This window comes from Helianthus annuus, chromosome 11, assembly GCF_002127325.2.
Source record: "Helianthus annuus cultivar XRQ/B chromosome 11, HanXRQr2.0-SUNRISE, whole genome shotgun sequence".
Lineage (NCBI taxonomy): Eukaryota > Viridiplantae > Streptophyta > Magnoliopsida > Asterales > Asteraceae > Helianthus > Helianthus annuus.
The window spans coordinates 179,928,820-179,948,468 of NC_035443.2; positions in this window are offsets into that span (position 1 = coordinate 179,928,820).

Below are 19,649 nucleotides of genomic sequence, written 5' to 3' on the forward strand. Positions count from 1 at the left end.
ATTTTATCGCTTAAAAGGGCAAAACCGACATTAGCCGAATTAAGCTTAGGAAACTATGTTATGCTCAGTCTAAAATTAAATAAAAATCTTTAAAAATCCCAAAATATTATTTTAATACAGTAGGTATAAAGTTTTATACAAAAATTTGGGTTTAGATAGGCTATACGCAATTTACGCCATTTAATTACTTAAGAAGCTTCTAATTACGCTAATGAGCATAACTCCTATTCTACACCTCCAACTGACCTCAAATTTTTAGGTACAAGCTTATAATTCAGTATAAGGTGTCTACCCTTTCACATTTTCAAAAATTATGTTTTAGGGTCATTCGGGCATAATGGTCAACATATAGGCATTTAACGGAAACCTGCATGCGAATAGGATTTCTAATGAACCAAGTTGCATAACTTCAGGGAGTTATACTAACATGAATATAGGTTCAAGAGAAGCTCTAAGACAATCCTAAACTTGACTAGAACGGGTTAGAACTGAAAGTCAAAGCGAAAGTCAAACTATGCGACTTTCGGTTCCAAACCGGGTCTAAACAGAAAATTGTCGAGTTGAACATGTTGGAACACGTTCTTACATTATTTACCAAGTTATGTTAATGATCAAACAGGTTGCATGCACCCTACATTACTAATTATGCATTAATTCGCAAATAAGCATTCTGTTGACTTTTTATAGTAAGCTTTGACTCGACAATTGACATGTTTAGAGTGGGAATCTGGAAATACCCTTTTAAGGGTTTATTACCCACATAATTACCTACTTAAAGGTATTTTTAATTCGTGATTTGACAGAGCATATTTTAATTAATCACGAAGTCAAACCTCAATTACGACGGTTTGACTTTTAGCTAATTAACTAGGCTAAAACGAATTAGGAAGGGTTAAGGACACTTACAAGAGTCCTAATTGAGATTAGAGATCACTAGGAAGATGGCTTGAAGTCCAGAGAGCTCCAGAGAATGCTCCAAGTGAGTGATACAAATGAATGATCAAAGTTCACCACACTTCACTCCCTTATATAGTGACCAAGATGCTCTAGGATCAAGACATGGAAGTCTAGGATGGTTACAAGATTACCCCAGGTGTCCCTAATAGGCTAAATACTACCTAGAGAGTCCCTTGTTTCGAAAACCACCTCAATAAGGCGGTGCAACAGGCTGAACAGGCAGCTGTCCATTTTCTGCTGCCAGCGACAGGCTTACGGACCGTAAGCCTAAACTCTTGCGGTCCGTATGCAGCCCTTGCGGACTGTATGCTCAGATTGTTGCGGTCCGTAACCGACCTTTGCTGAAAACGCCCAGGTACCCTCCTTACGGACCGTAAGCCTAGGGCCTTGCGATCCGTAACCGGTGGTCAGAGGACAAAAATTTGTAAACTTTTAAGTCTTGACCATGCAATCAAACAAATCCGAATCCAAGCCATCTTTTTCAGTTGTGGGACCATCTGCTCAGCCATTGCATGCTTGAATGGTTCTTACATGTCTCCCTTTCAAATTTAATTCTTGTGGGACTTGTAAAGTGACGGATATTACTAGGAATTCTTGAATTCTCATCAACTCCCAATTCTCATTAGTTTAGGATTAAAATCAGAATTTATTGTAGTAACACTATTAATAATCCAACTTCCTTATAAAGGATGGAGTTTTATTTATTTAGAATCAACCGGTAAAAATATATAAGATGTTTATCAAATAATTTAAGGATCTTGGGATTTATAAATTCAGGTCGCTCAGAGGTGTTTTAATAACATGTCGCCCTTGGGTCGTTCAGAGGTATTTTAATAACATGACGCCCTCTTAAAATCCTACCCCGTATCTTTATATTTGACCCGGGTTCCTGACACATTTGTCCCACATGACACGTGTCTTTATTTCGTTGGACAGGAATTTTCGAGGTGTTACATCCTCAACCCCTTAAAAGAAATCTCGACCTCGAGATTTATTGGAATAATTGAGGGTATTTCTCTTTCATTGTGGACTCTAACTCCCACGTATAATCGGGACCTCTGCGGGCATCCCATTTGACCTTGACGATAGGTACATGCTTCCTTCGAAGCTTCTTTACCTGTCGATCCTCGATCGACACAGGTTTTTCTACAAACTTCAAGCTTTCGTCGATATGCACGTCTGTGTGTGGTATGACTAGTGATTCATCAGCTAGACATTTCTTCAGGTTGCAGACGTGGAATACATTATGGATACCGCTAAGCTCTTCTGGTAAGTTTAACTTATAAGCCACTGATCCTACACATTCAATGATCTCGAATGGTCCTATATACCTTGGGCTTAACTTACCTTTCTTACCAAATCGCATCACCCCCTTCCAAGGTGATACTTTGAGCAAGACCTTATCACCAACCTCGAACTTGAGGGGTTTTCGCCTTTCATCCGCATAGCTCTTCTGCCTATCACGGGCAGCTTTTAGGCGGTCGCGAATCTGGACAATCTTATCCGTTGTCTCGAAGACTAAATCAGGTCCTGATAATTGAGTGTCTCCAACTTCTGCCCAACAGATGGGCGTTCTACACTTCCTACCATACAATGCTTCAAAAGGCGCAACCCGAATGCTGGTATGGTAGCTATTGTTGTAGGAGAACTCGATCAGAGGTAGGTGCCTATCCCAGCTACCACCTAAATCGATCACACATGCACGCAGCATGTCTTCCAATGTTTGAATAGTATGCTCACTTTGTCCATCCGTCTGAGGATGGTAAGCTGTACTAAAATTCAATTGTGTACCCAGAGACTGTTGGAAACTCTTCCAAAAATGAGACGTGTATCTAGTATCCCTATCAGAGATAATAGATACTGGTACGCCATGCAAGGATAAAATCTTATCCACGTACAGTTGAGCTAGCATGTCGGAGCTGAAAGTCTCTTTAATGGGTAGGAAATGTGCTGATTTAGTCAGTCGATCAACTATTACCCAAATAGTGTCATTTCCTTTCCGCGTCTTAGGCAACTTGGTGACGAAGTCCATCGTCACCATTTCCCATTTCCAAGTGGGAATTTCAGACTGTTGTAGCAAACCTGACGGTTTCTGATGCTCAGCCTTGACTTGGGCACACGTCAGACATTTAGCCACATGGGTAGCTATAGACTTTTTCAAGCCTATCCACCAATAATTTGCCTTCACATCCTGGTACATCTTATCCGCTCCAGGATGAACGGAATATCTGGAACTGTGGGCTTCCTGCAGGATGACGTCTCGAAGTCCTCCATAGACAGGAACCCATATTCTTCCATTTAACCTCAGGATTCCGTCCTTGCCATGGGATAACTGTTCTTTCGTTACTCCCAGCTTTTCATTAGGATAGTTAGCTTCTAACACTGCCTCCTTCTGCAGCTAACAACCTTTCATTCAGACTGTTCTTGACCTCAATGCTCTTGGCATTGATCCTTATTGGTTTTACTCTTTCCTTTCGGCTCAAGGCATCTGCGACAACATTGGCCTTGCCTGGGTGGTATCTTATTTCACAATCATAATCGTTCAGAGTTTCCATCCAGCGTCGCTGCCTCATGTTCAAATCCTTCTGATTGAACAAGTGCTGAAGGCTTTTGTGATCAGAATAGATCACACACTTAGTTCCATATAAATAGTGCCTCCATAGCTTTAGTGCAAATACAACGACACCCAACTCCAAGTCGTGGGTGGTGTAGTTCTTCTCGTGCACTTTTAATTGACGTGAAGCATAGGCAATGGCTTTGCCTTTTTGCATTAACACACAACCCATTCCGGTGTGTGATGCATCACAGTATACCACAACTCATCAATCCCTTCAAGTAACGTCAATACTGGAGCGTTACTCAGCTTCTGCTTCAAGATATTGAATGACTCCTGCTGCTTAGGCCCCCAATTGAACTTGCTATTCTTGCGAGTCAGTAAGGTCAGGGGTGCTGCAATCCTTGAAAAATTCTCGATAAAGCGTCTGTAGTATCCTGCTAGTCCTAGGAAACTGCGAATCTCCGTAGGCATCTTCGGTTCTTGCCAGTTCATGATAGCTTCTATCTTAGCGGGATCTACTTGTATACCACGCTCACTGACAACATGTCCAAGGAATTGGACCTCTCGAAGCCAGAACTCACACTTAGAAAATTTAGCATAGAGCTTTTCTTGGTGAAGCAGTTTCAGAATACAACGGAGATGCTTCTCATGATCAGCTTGATTCTTGGAATAAATGAGAATGTCATCGATGAAGACGATGACGAATTTGTCCAAATAAGGCTTGCATACGCGATTCATGAGATCCATGAATGCGGCAGGTGCGTTAGTGAGCCCAAAAGGCATCACTAGGAACTCGTAATGACCATAACGAGTCCTAAACGCAGTCTTGTGCACATCTTCTTCCTTGACCTTTAACTGGTGATAGCCTGACCTCAGATCAATCTTGGAAAAGTAGCTCGCTCCCTGCAGTTGATCGAACAGATCGTCGATCCTAGGCAAAGGGTACCTATTCTTGATGGTAACCTTGTTAAGCTCTCGGTAATCGATACATAAACGCATCGAACCATCTTTCTTCTTGATGAACAAGATTGGTGCTCCCCATGGAGACGAACTAGGCCTAATAAAACCTTTGGCTAGCAAATCATCTAGCTGAGCTCTCAATTCCTTCATCTCCATTGGTGCTAGTCTATAAGGCGCTCTGGCAATAGGTGCAGCTCCGGGAATGATGTCGATCTTGAATTCCACTTGCCTGTCTAGTGGCAAACCAGGTAGCTCTTCTGGGAAAACTTCAGGGTACTCTGATATAACGGGAATGTCCTCAATCTTGGGCTTCTGCTCATCAATGGTCACCTGTGCCATATAAATGACACAACCCTTCTTCAGACATTTGGATGCTTTGAGTATAGACACCTGCTCAGGCAATCCATAATGTGTATCTCCCTGAATGGTGAGTGGCTCACCAGATGAAGTCTTGATTATCACCTGCTTCTTATCGCATACAATCTGGGCTTGGTTATGCGATAACCAATCCATGCCCAACACTACATCGAAACCGGCTAATTTGAACGGAAGAAGGGACAGAGGAAAAGAGTGGTTCCTAATAGATATGACACATCCATCTAATACAGTCGAAGCGGTTTCTATGGTTCCATCAGCTAACTCCACTTCATATTTCACACTTAAAGTCTTAACAGGTATTTTTAATAATTCACAAAATTTACTATCTACGAACGATTTATCTGCTCCTGAATCAAATAATACTCTTGCGTAGATATCATTTATAAGAAAGGTACCTGTTATGACATTGTCATCTTGTACAGCTTCCTTCGCATCCATGCGGAAGACTCTTGCATTGGTCTTCTTTCCCTCCTTAGTCTTCTTCGCAAGCTTAGGGCTATTAGTCCTCAGATGCCCTTTTTCATTACAGTTATAGCATGTGGCATCCTTGATTTTCTTACAGTCTAATGCCTTGTGATCTGGGGACTTGCAAATCCCACATGCTTTCGGCTGAAATTGGGATTTTGATTCATGCCTGCACCTCCCAAAGTGGTGCTTCTTGCAAACTTTACACTTGGGTTTATCACCCGTCTGCTGATCACCCTTCTTAAAACCCGACCCTTTCTTCTGGTCGTTGTTTCCCCTGTGCTTCTTCGCTGATCGACGCGAACCATCATCTTCTCGCTTTCTTTTCTCAGCATCCGCCATTCTCAGCGATCTCTGTCTGACTGCGTCCTGCGTGAGGGACAGAGATATGTCGGCTACTGATCTGAATGTAGTAGGCCGAGATGCCTTGACACTTGCTTTTATCTTCGGGGCCAGACCCCCGATAAAACGAGCTATCCTCTTCGGTTCAGGTGTCACAAGGTGAGGAACTAACCTTGACAGGGTGTTAAAACTGGTAAGATAAGCCTAGCAATCCAGGTTCTTCATAACCAAGGATAGAAACTCAGACTCTATCCTCTCAACCTCGTATTGCGGACAATAGTTTTCCTTGATGAGAGCAACGAATTGATCCCAAGACATGTTATACAATGGGATCTTCCCAGTAGCCTGAACTAATGACCTCCACCAGGCCAAGGCTTCTCCTTTAAAAGATTGAGATACAAACTTAACAATATCCTTCTCTGCACAACCACTGATGTCTACCACCGTTTCCATCTCGTCCAACCAAGTCATACAATCCACTGCCCCCTTCTCCCCAGTAAAATCCCGGGGTTTACATGATACAAAATATTTATACGTACAAGACTTGGTACGTGGGGTGTCATCAAACACTATCTTCTTGCGCGGAACACTGCTATGGCTCGAGGAATGTCTATCATCATCTTTCTTAGATTCATCCTTCTTAGACTTGGGTTGGACAGAAGGTGTCTTGCTGTGACTCTCAGAATGAGTCTTTGACCTTGAGTGTGGTGTGGACAGAGTTCTACTTTGAGTCTCAGAAGACTCACTGTTCTGACGATCTAAAGCCTGAGTAACAGCATTGTCCACCAGTGCTTGCAACTCTGCACCTGTCAGCTGAATTCTAGCATTCTCGTGATTCTCCACCGGACGACTGTTTACCTCGTCCGACCCCGCCATGTAGCTTAAATTGCTACATATAGAAAGTAATGGGCAAGGTTTATTTAGAAGCTTTTATAGGGACTTTATAATTTACTAACCATGGTTTTAAATAGCCATTACAGGTTAATTTATTAATTATTTATTCAGGACTCTTATTATAATACCATATTACATTTTAATATTAGCATAAAAAGCTTAGTCACAAGGACAGTTTTAAATTTATAACCAGGATTTTCACAGAATCGAGGTATACGGGTCTGAATCACGGTTCACTACCCTATTTCTAGACAGTGAGTTACAGATTTCAACTGTCTCGTAGTCCCAGAGGACGTTAATTATTACCCATAGGCACTTCATCCTCAAAGGATGGTTATATACAGGGAATTAAATTATCCCAATTTTAAAGATGGCCTGTGTGATTTATGCTGCATCACAATTTGCCCAGCATACGAACATACTTACAGGTGTTAACAAGGTTTTTGGAATCTTTTGGACAGGTTCTACCACTTTGGCCCTGTCTACAATGACACGTGACTAGGTTTTGCCCTAAAGATTCTCTTTTTAAATTTAATACGCAGAACAATCCTAAGTTGAGATGTTAATTATAGATCTGAACCTAATTATGGAGATACCATCTTGGCCTTGTCTTAAAATGACACATGGCTAGGTCTTGTCCCTTTTTAGATTTTTCCACTTTAATCTAATGGTAGATCTTTTATAGGAATGTTATTTTCATTATTGCTTTGTATTTTAAGTTTTATGTATATACTTAATAATAACAATCATGAAAATTTAATTGCAAACATTCCATAACTTAAATTAAACAAGTACAATCAATTGCCCTAAACGGGACTTCTACAAATAACATACCCACGCAGGGGCGAAAAAAACAAACAACAAACCCACGCAGGGGTTAATTAAAAAGACATGCCCACGCAGGGGCGGAATACTGAAAGACAAGCTCACACAGGAGCTGCGTTCAGAAACACATGTCCACGCAGGGACTGATTACAACTAAAATAAACAAAGATCTTCAATAATCCCTTCTTTTGGACTTCCCTTTGATCAGATCTGATAGTCCTTTGAAGAAACCTCTGTTGTGTCTGCGCTCAGTTTGGATTTCCCGTTCACAACGGTCCAATCTCTCAAGGACCTCCTGCTGGCGCTCAGGCGGGATTAGCTGCGGCGGCTGGTACAGAGGCTGTGGAGGTGGTGGATGCTGGTACCCATAAGTCGGGTAACCAGTGGTCCACGGTCCTCCGTATTGCCCTTCAGGGTGAAGAGCGTTGTAGTCTCGAGCTACTTGATATGGGTCAACCTCCGCATAGTTGTAGTTGTAATGAGTATGCGCTGGCTGCTCAAAGGGGTTATACGCCGCTGAACCGGCGTATGCAGGGATTGGGTTGTCAAAACCCAATGGTGGTGCCATAGGCACTGAGTTGATCTCTGGGATGGGGCTTGATGGACCCCCCATCTGCGGGTCTTCTTCCTCCTGGAGTGGCGGATAGTGACTGCCACTCGAAGGCTGAGGAGTGCTGATGCGGACTCCTCCTCGCACGGACATCCGTGCGTTCGACCTTCTCCGCCTCGGTGGCTCCGGAGGCTGCTGCTGCTCTACTGGTGGTGGTGGTGGCGGTGTGACTGCCCTGAATCGAGGATCCTCGGAAGGATCCTGTTGCGGTTGCTGCTGGTGCTGCTGCTGATAGGGAGGCGAGTGTTCGGACGGGGTGAAATACCAGTCATACTGGTTAAACCTCGCCTGGAAGCTATCTGGACCACGGTAAGGTGATCCGTGAAAGGATGACCCGCCGGAGATCTCTATCGGGTGGTTGGGTGTTCCAGACGCGGGCTCCACGGGGTCCGTGTCTTCATCCATGTCATCAGCGTGGTCACCTGAGAAATGATCCTCAGGTCCTAGTGGGTTATGACCCACAAGTTCTGGAAAGATATTAGCCAGGTTGAACCGGCTCTGAAAGGTTGGGGTGGGGTCGCCATACGAGTGGTGAGAGTTCGACCTTTGCAGCGGTATGAAAGGTGGCGGTTGATTGTCGGGCTCATTTTCAGATTGCGGCCTGAAGGAATGCAAATAAGACGGTGAAGAGCTTAAGGAGACTGAGCGCCTCCCTGGTTCAACATACACTCGCCACGGCTCTTGTGGACTAGTGCTCATGGTAATAGAAGGGGTACGCCGGTGCGAAGGTCCGACTTCGTGATCGTGACCCGTGACTGGGCCTTTGCCTCGCCCGCGAAGAAATCTTGGTGGCATTTTGACCTGCAACCATTGATAAGATAACGACCAATATATAATAAAAAAAGACCCAATAAAACGAAACAAAACAGAGTTTGTCCTATGTTCGATGTCTAGACTTGGAACTTGAAGAATGTGCAATTCGTGCACTGAGACTAAACACAAAAGGCTAGTGTTTAATTCACTCAGTGTTGGCTCTGATACCAACCTGTCACACCCCTAATTTCCACGTGTCACCGGTGGGCCCGGTGGGGGATTATCGTGACGTAGTTGATATCATCATAGTCAAACAACACAAATTATAATGCACAGCGGAAGCAAAAGATAGATTTATTTCAACTTAATAATATTGTAATATCTAAGTATCACAAATTGTCGAAATAGATCCACAGGCGGATTCAAAACAAAAGGAAACTTTATTTCAACAGACTTCATGCATCCTAAGCTTGCGAGACTTCTACAGATGCTAAGGAGTGACCAGCCTATACGCGTAGTACCTGCACTTAGCCTTTTTGGAAAATACGTCAGTTTGCACTGGTAAATACAATTTAACTGACTCATTTTGAAAAGGTTTAAAAATTGATTTAAATGCCTGAGGCACAAAACATTTTATAACTTGGGACAATTATTTGCCTATAATCTTGTAAAAGAATTACATGTTTGTTAGCGTTCAGTATCCGGGTCGTGCCGGATTAAAGTTTAATAGACACACCACATAGTATAGTCCCGCCGCGAGATTTCCTCTCGTACCGACTATTATACTTTATTAAATGCACTACGGATGTACGCCTACACCCGTATGCTAAGGTCGTGGCGATTCTTTGAATGATGCCAAGGATATCCGGGACATGGTCATTAAGCTCCCAAAGGCGTTATACAAACAAAACAACATTTTCAAACGGGTTATTTGACTACTCTTAACCACCGACCGATTAAGGTCAATTACCCGACCAAGCGGTATTTTATATACCGTACCCCAAGCCCGTATAGGGAAAATACGTTAAACGTATTTACCTGAGCAAGTAAAATTCAAATACAGCAAGTACAAGTAGCTTTTACTGGGCTCCTATATCTGAAAATAAAGGTTTTAAATATCCTATTAGAATCTAACGGGTCTTTTACTTTGGCTTAAGCCTAGACCGGTTATTCCTAAAGTGAAGATTACCGTTTAAATGCATGATAAGGCGAAGACCGTTTTAGAATGTGGTTTTAACCCAACAAGCTTGCATACTTGTTTAATATGGGTAACTTAATCACATTCTAAATTTTGAGACTGAAATGATATGGTTTGACCCGTTTCGGCTAAAATGGGTAAACTAGTTACATAAGCCGATCCGAACGCGTAAAGTGCGTAACGAGCAACCATAAGAGTCAAATACAAGTTTCTGAGGTTAATATGCCCAAAATATGTTGTGATATCAGAATGATACCTTCCATTATGCCCCAAATGGTTTTAAACCCAAACTATGCCTCATAAGGGCATTTTGGTCATTTAAAAAGGGTGTAAAAGAGTTTAAATGACATTCTGAGTTACAGGTCTGAATAAATCAGTAAACCTACTCATTTTACCAAGTTACAACAGTAGGGTATTAATCCTATGTGAAATTTATTAATCTTAACCATTCTAGACACCGTAGGGGCGTTTTGGTAATTTCACTTAGGCCTAAAAGGTTAAACTGGGAATCTGAGTTTAAATTATTTTTCTACTGATTCAAAATATAAAAAATTTACTGATTACATCAGTAGGTTTCAACCCCTTATGTCTAACAAGGTTCTAGAGCATACTTGGTGCTAAAAATGCTTAAAAAGGCGATTTGGAGCCATTTCCGGGTTTTATATAAAAAGCTGATATTTTTAAAATTACAGAAGGCTCAAAATAATTTATTTAACATATTAGATCAGTAGAAAAAGGTTTGGGGTCAATCGGATATATAAAACTCATTTTATCGCTTAAAAGGGCAATACCGACATTAGCCGAATTAAGCTTAGGACACTATGTTATGCTCAGCCTAAAATTAAATAAAAATCTTTAAAAATCCCAAAATATTATTTTAATATAGTAGGTATAAAGTTTTATACAAAAATTTGGGTTTAGATAGGCTATACGCAATTTACGCCATTTAATTACTTAAGAAGCTTCTAATTACGCTAATGAGCATAACTCCTATTCTACACCTCCAACTGACCTCAAATTTTAGGTACAAGCTTATAATTCAGTAGCTAAGGTGTCTACCCTTTCACATTTTCAAAAAATATGTTTTAGGGTCATTCGGGCATAATGGTCAACATATAGGCATTTAACGGAAACATGCATGCGAATAGGATTTCTAATGAACCAAGTTGCATAACCTCAGGGAGTTATACTAACATGAATATAGGTTCAAGAGAAGCTCTAAGGCAATCCTAAACTTGACTAGAACGGGTTAGAACTGAAAGTCAAAGCGAAAGTCAAACTATGCGACTTTCGGTTCCAAACCGGGTCTAAACAGAAAATTGTCGAGTTGAACATGCTGGAACATGTTCTTACATTAATGATCAAACAGGTTGCATGCACCCTACGTTACTAATTATGCATTAATTCGCAAATAAGCATTCTGTTGACTTTTTATAGTAAGCTTTGACTCGACAATTGACATGTTTAGAGTGGGAATCTGGAAATACCCTTTTAAGGGTTTATTACCCACATAATTACCTACTTAAAGGTATTTTGAATTCGTGATTTGACAGAGCATATTTTAATTACTCACGAAGTCAAACCTCAATTACGACGGTTTGACTTTTAGCTAATTAACTAGGCTAAAACGAATTAGGAAGGGTTAAGGACACTTACAAGAGTCCTAATTGAGATTAGAGATCACTAGGAAGACGGCTTGAAGTCCAGAGAGCTCCAGAGAATGCTCCAAGTGAGTGACACAAATGAATGATCAAAGTTCACCACACTTCACTCCCTTATATAGTGACCAAGATGCTCTAGGATCAAGACATGGAAGTCTAGGATGGTTACAAGATTACCCCAGGTGTCCCTAATAGGCTAAATACTGCCTAGAGAGTCCCTTGTTTCGAAAACCACCTCAATAAGGCGGTGCAACAGGCTGAACAGGCAGCTGTCCATTTTCTGCTGCCAGCGACAGGCTTACGGACCGTAAGCCTAAACTCTTGCGGTCCGTATGCAGCCCTTGCGGACCGTATGCTCAAATTGTTGCGGTCCGTAACCGACCTTTGCTGAAAACGCCCAGGTACCCTCCTTACGGACCGTAAGCCTAGGGCCTTGCGGTCCGTAACCGGTGGTCAGAGGACCAAAATTTGTAAACTTTTAAGTCTTGACCATGCAATCAAACAAATCCGAATCCAAGCCATCTTTTTCAGTTGTGGGACCATCTGCTCAGCCATTGCATGCTTGAATGGTTCTTACATGTCTCCCTTTCAAATTTAATTCTTGTGGGACTTGTAAAGTGACGGATATAACTAGGAATTCTTGAATTCTCATCAACTCCCAATTCTCATTAGTTTAGGATTAAAATCAGGATTTATTGTAGTAACACTATTAATAATCCAACTTCCTTATAAAGGATGGAGTTTTATTTATTTAGAATCAACCGGTAAAAATATATAAGATGTTTATCAAATAATTTAAGGATCTTGGGATTTATAAATTCGGGTCGCTCAGAGGTGTTTTAATAACATGTCGCCCTTGGGTCGTTCAGAGGTATTTTTATAACATGACGCCCTTTTAAAATCCTACCCCGTATCTTTATATTTGACCCGGGTTCCTGACACATTTGTCCCACATGAAACGTGTCTTTATTTCGTTGGACAGGAATTTTCGAGGTGTTACAAGGAATGATGTCAACACACCTTTGACATCTTGTTTTATCAAACCAGCCGATGAAACCACATTCTGAATCCTAATTTAAACATAACAGTAAACCTCAATAACCAAGTAAGTGAAGAACCCTAATTTAACAATAGTACCTAATCAGGACATGCATAAAAACGCCGATTAGGGTTACGATCGGTCCATGATATCAAAATTATGGCTTCTTTCCCACATTCGCATATCACCATTGTTGGTTCTGTCGAAGTATTAGGAATTGCAGGTGTGGGTTGATTTGGAATGAGTGGCGATTAGGGTTAAATGGGGGGGGGGGGGGGGTTTATTGGGGGAGAAGACTTGGTAGGTGAATGGACATTAATGCCCATCAGGTGGGTCCCACGTGAGTAAGGTTAACTGAGATTTTTAACTTGGTTTGGGATAAAGGATATTTCATGTTAGGATTTGTTAACATTAAGTATGATTTAAGTAATTATTGAAGACGAAGGACATGATTTGCAATAATGACATACATAAAGGACGAGTTTTGTAATTTACTCTAAAATAAAATAAAATAAATTACAAATATAGATAATATTAACCAAGATTTTTTCAATAAAGACACAATTTTTTTCTGACTCTGTAGAGTGTTTTAAACAATCAGAAAGCGACACTAAGTCTCAACTCTTACTTTTTGACACAAAAATCATATTTAGTCGATACTTTTAGTTTAGTCGGAGTTGGGGGCAAGGTTAGCCTGAGTCTTTATTTCGAAAGTCAAAACTATAGAAAAGTTAAATTCAATATTGTCTATTTTGGTAATTTTTTCATTAAGAAGTTCAATTCAATATTGTCTATTTTGGTAATTTTTTCATTAAGAATAGTAGGAGTAAAATGCCAAAATCATTTATCCTTAAGGTTTGGGTTGATTGTCTGTCACATCCAAAATAATTTTTTTATTTGGTCACCTAACGTTTTAAACTTGTTGTCATTTCTATCTAAATCACAAATCCAAGTAAAATGTGTCGTTAACTCAGGGGCTGTTTAGACATTTCACCCATTTATTTTACTTTATTTTATTTTTCTTTTTTACCTTTAAAGAACAATAAAAATAATTATAATATATATACACACAAAGTTATATATATATACACACACACTTATACATCATAGAGATAGAGAGAGATAGAGATCGATGGAATTGGCCACCACTTGGGGTGACGACACAGAGGCAGCCACCTCGACGGTGGTGAAGGTAGCACACGTTGAAGCACGACGATGCCTCAATCGAAGAGCTAATTGACTAGGAATCAGTGGTGGGTGTTAGGTTTCTGGAATGGATTGAGCAACGCAGGTTTCGATCATCGTCTTTCCCAATCCAAGAACCATAGAACCGTTCACACTTTCATTTCAGAAATTCTAGTTCCATGATTACAGTTTGCGATTATAACCTTAGGGATTTTGATCAGGAGTAGAACAATATATATAACTTATCTCGAACCGTTTCTTGATCGACACAGGCGGGCTTGGTCGTAAAAACGAAACGACGGTGGTAGTGACCGAAATTGAAAAACGTGAAAGTGCAGGGATGGGAAGATGGTATATAAGAATATACACTATACCCCGTTGACTTTGGAAAATTACACCAAATAAACCCAATTTCTTTATAAGAGGGTTTTATAAATAATTAAAAAACAAAAATAAATAGGTCAAATGTCCAAACTGCCCCTGAGTTAAGTTAGCTTAAACAGAGTTAACGAATTAAATGAAACTAACAACCAAAGAGAAATTTAAGGGTCCCGGTTGTAAACAAACACTTTTAAAGGGTGTACATATTCAGACACCTTTTTCCCTAAATCCACACCTTCTATACGCTTCGTATAGGGCTATACGAAGCGTATAGGGTTGCTTTTCTCGACCAACTTCTGCACCTCGTACAACGTCACATCAGTCAACTTATACGGGGAGTCTAGGCCTGTACGAGGGAGTAAAGACATACGGGGAGTAAAGACCTTAAAGGCATACGGGGAGTAAAGACCTATGAAGGGACTATGAAGGGACTATGAAGGGACTATGTCTGACATGACTTAAAGGCATACGGGGAGTAAAGACCTATACGAGGCGTCTTTAGCTCCCATAAAATGCAACCTACAGTGCGTTCTTGGTCCACATCCGAGGTTTCAACAAACAAACACTCACATTCTGTTTGTTTTTTTATTTGTGTTTGCGTTATTATCATCCCGGAGTGTTGAAATGTCATCATATTGGAACGGCAACTATATCTTCGGGCAATATTCTAGCGAAAACTGGGGGCACGAAAGCGTTCCGGTAACAGTTATTAGCGTAAATGTTATAATTACTTGTTGTTTTCGTTTATTATTTACTAATGATGATACGGTTGTCTATTTTGGAGGAGTCTGGCATTCCTGATTCTAATGAGCAAGAGGAGGTTGTGTCTAGTATACAAGGAAAACAAAACAGCCCGTTTCTAGATTTGAACAAGCATCCTCATGTTGATGAAACAGCCCGTGTAGATGACTCATACCATGCTAGTGGATACGGAGGAGACGGTGGATACGGAGGAGACGGTGGATACGGAGGACACGGTGGATACGGAGGAGACGGTGGATACGGAGGAGACGGTGGATATGGAGGAGACGGTGGATACGGAGGAGACCGTGGATACGGAGGAGACCGTGGATACGGAGGAGACGGTGGATACGGAGGAGACATATCAATCGGAGGAGACGGTGGATACGGAGGAGACGGTGGATACGGAGGAGACGGTGGATATGGTGGATACGGTGGATACGGGGGATACGGTGGATACGGAGGAGACGGTGATCATCAGCAATTCATTTCCCCGGGCACTCCTTATGTTCATCAAAACAATTCGGACGTTGGAGGATATGGTGGTTATGGTGGATATGGTAGATATGGTGGTGAAGCACCTCCCATTCTGGACAGTCTGTACTTAAAAAAGACGGTATAAATTACTATTTTATTATTAATATTTTATTATTATTATTATTATTATATTATTATTATTATTATTATATTATTATTATTACTATTATTATTATTATTATTATTATTATTATTATTATTATTATTATTAATATTGTCGATGTTACAGGTTTTCAACTCGTTAGATGAACTAAAGAAACGGATACAAGAAATAGCAAATGCGGATGGTTTCGTTATTGTCACCCGTCGATCAAAGAAAATCGGGGGAAGAACCGGGAGGGTATGGCTTGAATGTGATCGTGGTGGTGAGCACCAGAGTACAGCAACACTTAGAAAAGCTGTGATCGTGCTGCGCTACATCCGGATGTACGAGCCAGGCTTGACAGGCTCGACGATTTGGTAGGTTGGTTGGTACGGGCGGAGCAGGATAGACGAGAGAGAGAGGGATTACCCCCGATACCGCTTCCACCGGTTCGAGCACCACATCAGCAGCAGCAGCCGCAGCAGCAGCACCAGCCGCAGCAGCAGCATCAGGATTCAGATTCGGATTTGGATGCATAGACCTGTTGTTGTTTTTATTGTTATTGTGGATGTACAAACTTATCTTCTATATTTTTGTTATGGTTGTAAACAGTTATCTTATATATGTCATATTTATGTTTGTTTTCAGTTATTCGGTTACTCAATGATTGTTCTCTTAAATTTAGATAATACGGAAACAATATAACCCCTGAATATAATACGGAAACAATATTTGAAAGAAATAAAATTTTAATCGAAAGAATAATATTTAAAAAAGTAAAATGTTAAAAACAATATAATATATTTAAAGAGCCGATTTTTAAAATAGTTGATTTAATCGACGCTGAAACAAAAAAAATTTTTAAACTTTTTATAGTGTAAAAAACAAAAAAAAAAACAAAACTTTTTTAAAAATAAAAAAAAAACGATTTTTAAAGGCAAATAGTTAATTTTTAAAAAACAACAACTTTTTATAGTGTAAAAAAGAAAAAAAAAACTTTTTTTAAAACCTAAAAAAATTTCATCAAAAAAACACATCTTCAAAAACCATCCAAAAAACCAACCCAAAACCCACCAAAACACCCCTCATTTCAGCCAAAAAAAAATACCAAACAGAGACGCCTCGTATAGCCCCATACCCTGCGTATAGGGTTCCTTAAACAACGTGCCTGACACCCTCTGTACACCCATCGAATTCAGTGCATGGACGCCTCGTATAGGTCTATACGAGGCGTCTAGGTTTGCAAAAGTGTGGATTTAGGCGCAGTGGGTGTCCGGATAGTTTCCCCCTTTTAAATGAATGTGACAAATCTGCACAAACCCGAAAGGCAAATTTTCCATTATACTTGATTAGGAAAAAACAATAAACAAAAATCAGTTTTTTTATTTGATGGTCACACTAAAACAAAATTATTATAACAACATATTTACTATTCTTTATTATTTTATTTGAATTAAAACAATAAGATTTTAACTTTTTTGTTTGATTTGATATTTTTGGTTTATCTGTTTATCTTATTCTTTATTTTAGGGTTTATTAATATGTTTCTCGTATTTTAAGTTGGTTTTATATTTTTATTATGTAATCCACTCCGAATCATACTAAAAATGATATATAGTAAGGTGGTCGGGGCGCCCCATGATACATCAAAGTTCACGCGTCAATCCACGTGATACACCGCCGTCGCCAACATTCATCACGCGTGGTAGCTATGACACGTTGATTTTAACAAATTGTTGCTACTACAGATCAGAACATTACCTTCCAACGCAGTCTTTGAGAAGTTGCTCTGTTTTCTCGCACTTTTTAATGAATTTTCCAGGCTCCACCTCCTTTGTTATGCACTGTGAAGATATAATCTTCCTCGTGGAGCATCTAGGTTCAGATTTAGGGCTTGTGTCTTCAAATTTATTGATTTTATTGGAGTTCTGATTGTCGTCTTTCCATACCCAACCGTTTTCTTCGTGTTTGCTTCTCAAGCAATCCAGAAACGTCAGGCAGGTATTTATTTAATCAAGGGATTTGTTTCTTTTTGCTCAACAAGGGCTTTTTTCGTGTAAATTGCAAATAAAGGGCTGGTTTACGGGTAAAATAAAAAAAATCACTTGTGATGGACACCTTTACTAAAATCCATCACTAGTGATGGAATCAATCTCAATGACGTGGCGGGCAATGATTGAGTGTGGTGAGTGATGGAAAGTGGAGTGCCCCTACGCCCTAATAGACAGCTGACCCATAAAAGTTTCCGACCACCAATTTTTTTTGAGCCTCCACCACTGCAAATTATTGATGAAAGCGAGGGTTAAAAGTTAAAACAAGGGAAGAATGCTAAAAAAAACCGAGACAAAAAACGATAATTCTAAAGATTTCATATTTGTCATGTCTTAGTTTTTTATTGGGTGTTGATAACCATATTTTTCTCTCAGAAAACATAAGGACAACTCATAATAATATCTCTTTCATATGGTACCAAATGGGTACTTGAATATGAGTGGGTGATTTTAGGCAAACCCTTATTTCATTTGGCAATTAGTCCCATCCACATAAATTGTGCAGCCTCGGTCCCATTTGGGCTATTTGTTCACCCTTTGTCACGTTACGATGTAATTGGCCCATTACCTGTGCAATTTACTCCATCTAAACCACAACTATTTTTATAATCAGTTTAAAAAATCAACTGTAATATAGTATTTTTATCTAATTGGTGGGTTGGGTTTAATTGACAAAACTATTGAAGTTAAGGTGTTACTCACTTTAAGGTTAAGGGTTCGAGTCTCATCGAAGACGCATTTTGTGTAATTTAAGCCCTTTAAAAATATTAGTATTTTGATTAACACTTTATACTTAATTTTTAGAGTTAAAGGTCATTTTAATCTCTGTGGTTTGTATCATTTTGTCAGTTTAGTCCAAAAATCTCATTTTTCGTCTGTGGGTCCAAAATGTTTCCCCGTTGTCATTTTAGTCCACTGGGTTAACTTCATCAATTTTTTCTGTTAACGAGAATGACAATTTGGTCATTTTATATATATAATTCTGTTAACTAGAAGGATAATGCGGCCATATAAAATAACTGAATTGCTCTTTTCGTTAACAAAAAAATGGATAAAGTTAACCCAGTGGACTAAAATGGCAACGATGAAACTATTTTGAACCCACAAACGAAAAATGAAACATTTGAACTAAACTGACAAAATGACGCAAATCACAGGACTAAAATGACATTTAGCTCTTATATTATATTATATATATAAATATTATTAGTGAACGATGATGAATAGTAATTTTAATTTTATAATAATATATAGCTTTTTATTATTTTTTATTTTTAATAAAGTATTTTTAATTATTTTTTCTTTTTTAAAACCATATATTTTCTATATCGTTTTTAATCATTCTCTTTTCTTTTTTAGAACATATATTATCGATTAATTTAATACTTCTTTAATAATATACGTTTATAACTTTTTCTTAAAATTTAAGTACGTAGCTATGATTGATTTTTTCCCGGACATCCCGTTATAAATTTTTGTTAAAAACGAAATTGTATTTATAATAAAGTATTTATTTGGTATCATAAAACAGTACGATAATAAACTAAACCGTTCTAATGGTTTAGCTTTCTAAACAACATGCTTTATTTTCAAATCATGTTTGTTTTACATTATTATTTGCTCGATTTCACCGCAACGTGCGAGTACAAAAAACTATTTTTTATAATTTTTGTGATGTAAAATATCTGTTTTGATTATTTAATTTCTCTTTCTTAATTGTGTCACCTTTTTTTAACAAATTCCGACACTTTCCTACTTAGGTACCAAGAGACGATAAAACTACAAGAAAGTATTTTCTTGTGGGGTACAAAAATCACAAAACCAATATATATTTAGTAATATTTTAATTAGCTAGTTACAATGGATGCATATATAGCATGCAAATTATTGTGGTCCTGTAGCAGATGCTTGCTGCCGAACATATAATGATTTTTGTTTTTTAGTTACTAGTACATATTGAAGAATACATGTGTTTATGCTTAAGTTGGCCATACCAGTCACACCAAATATAAGATTTGGTGGCGATGAGTTCC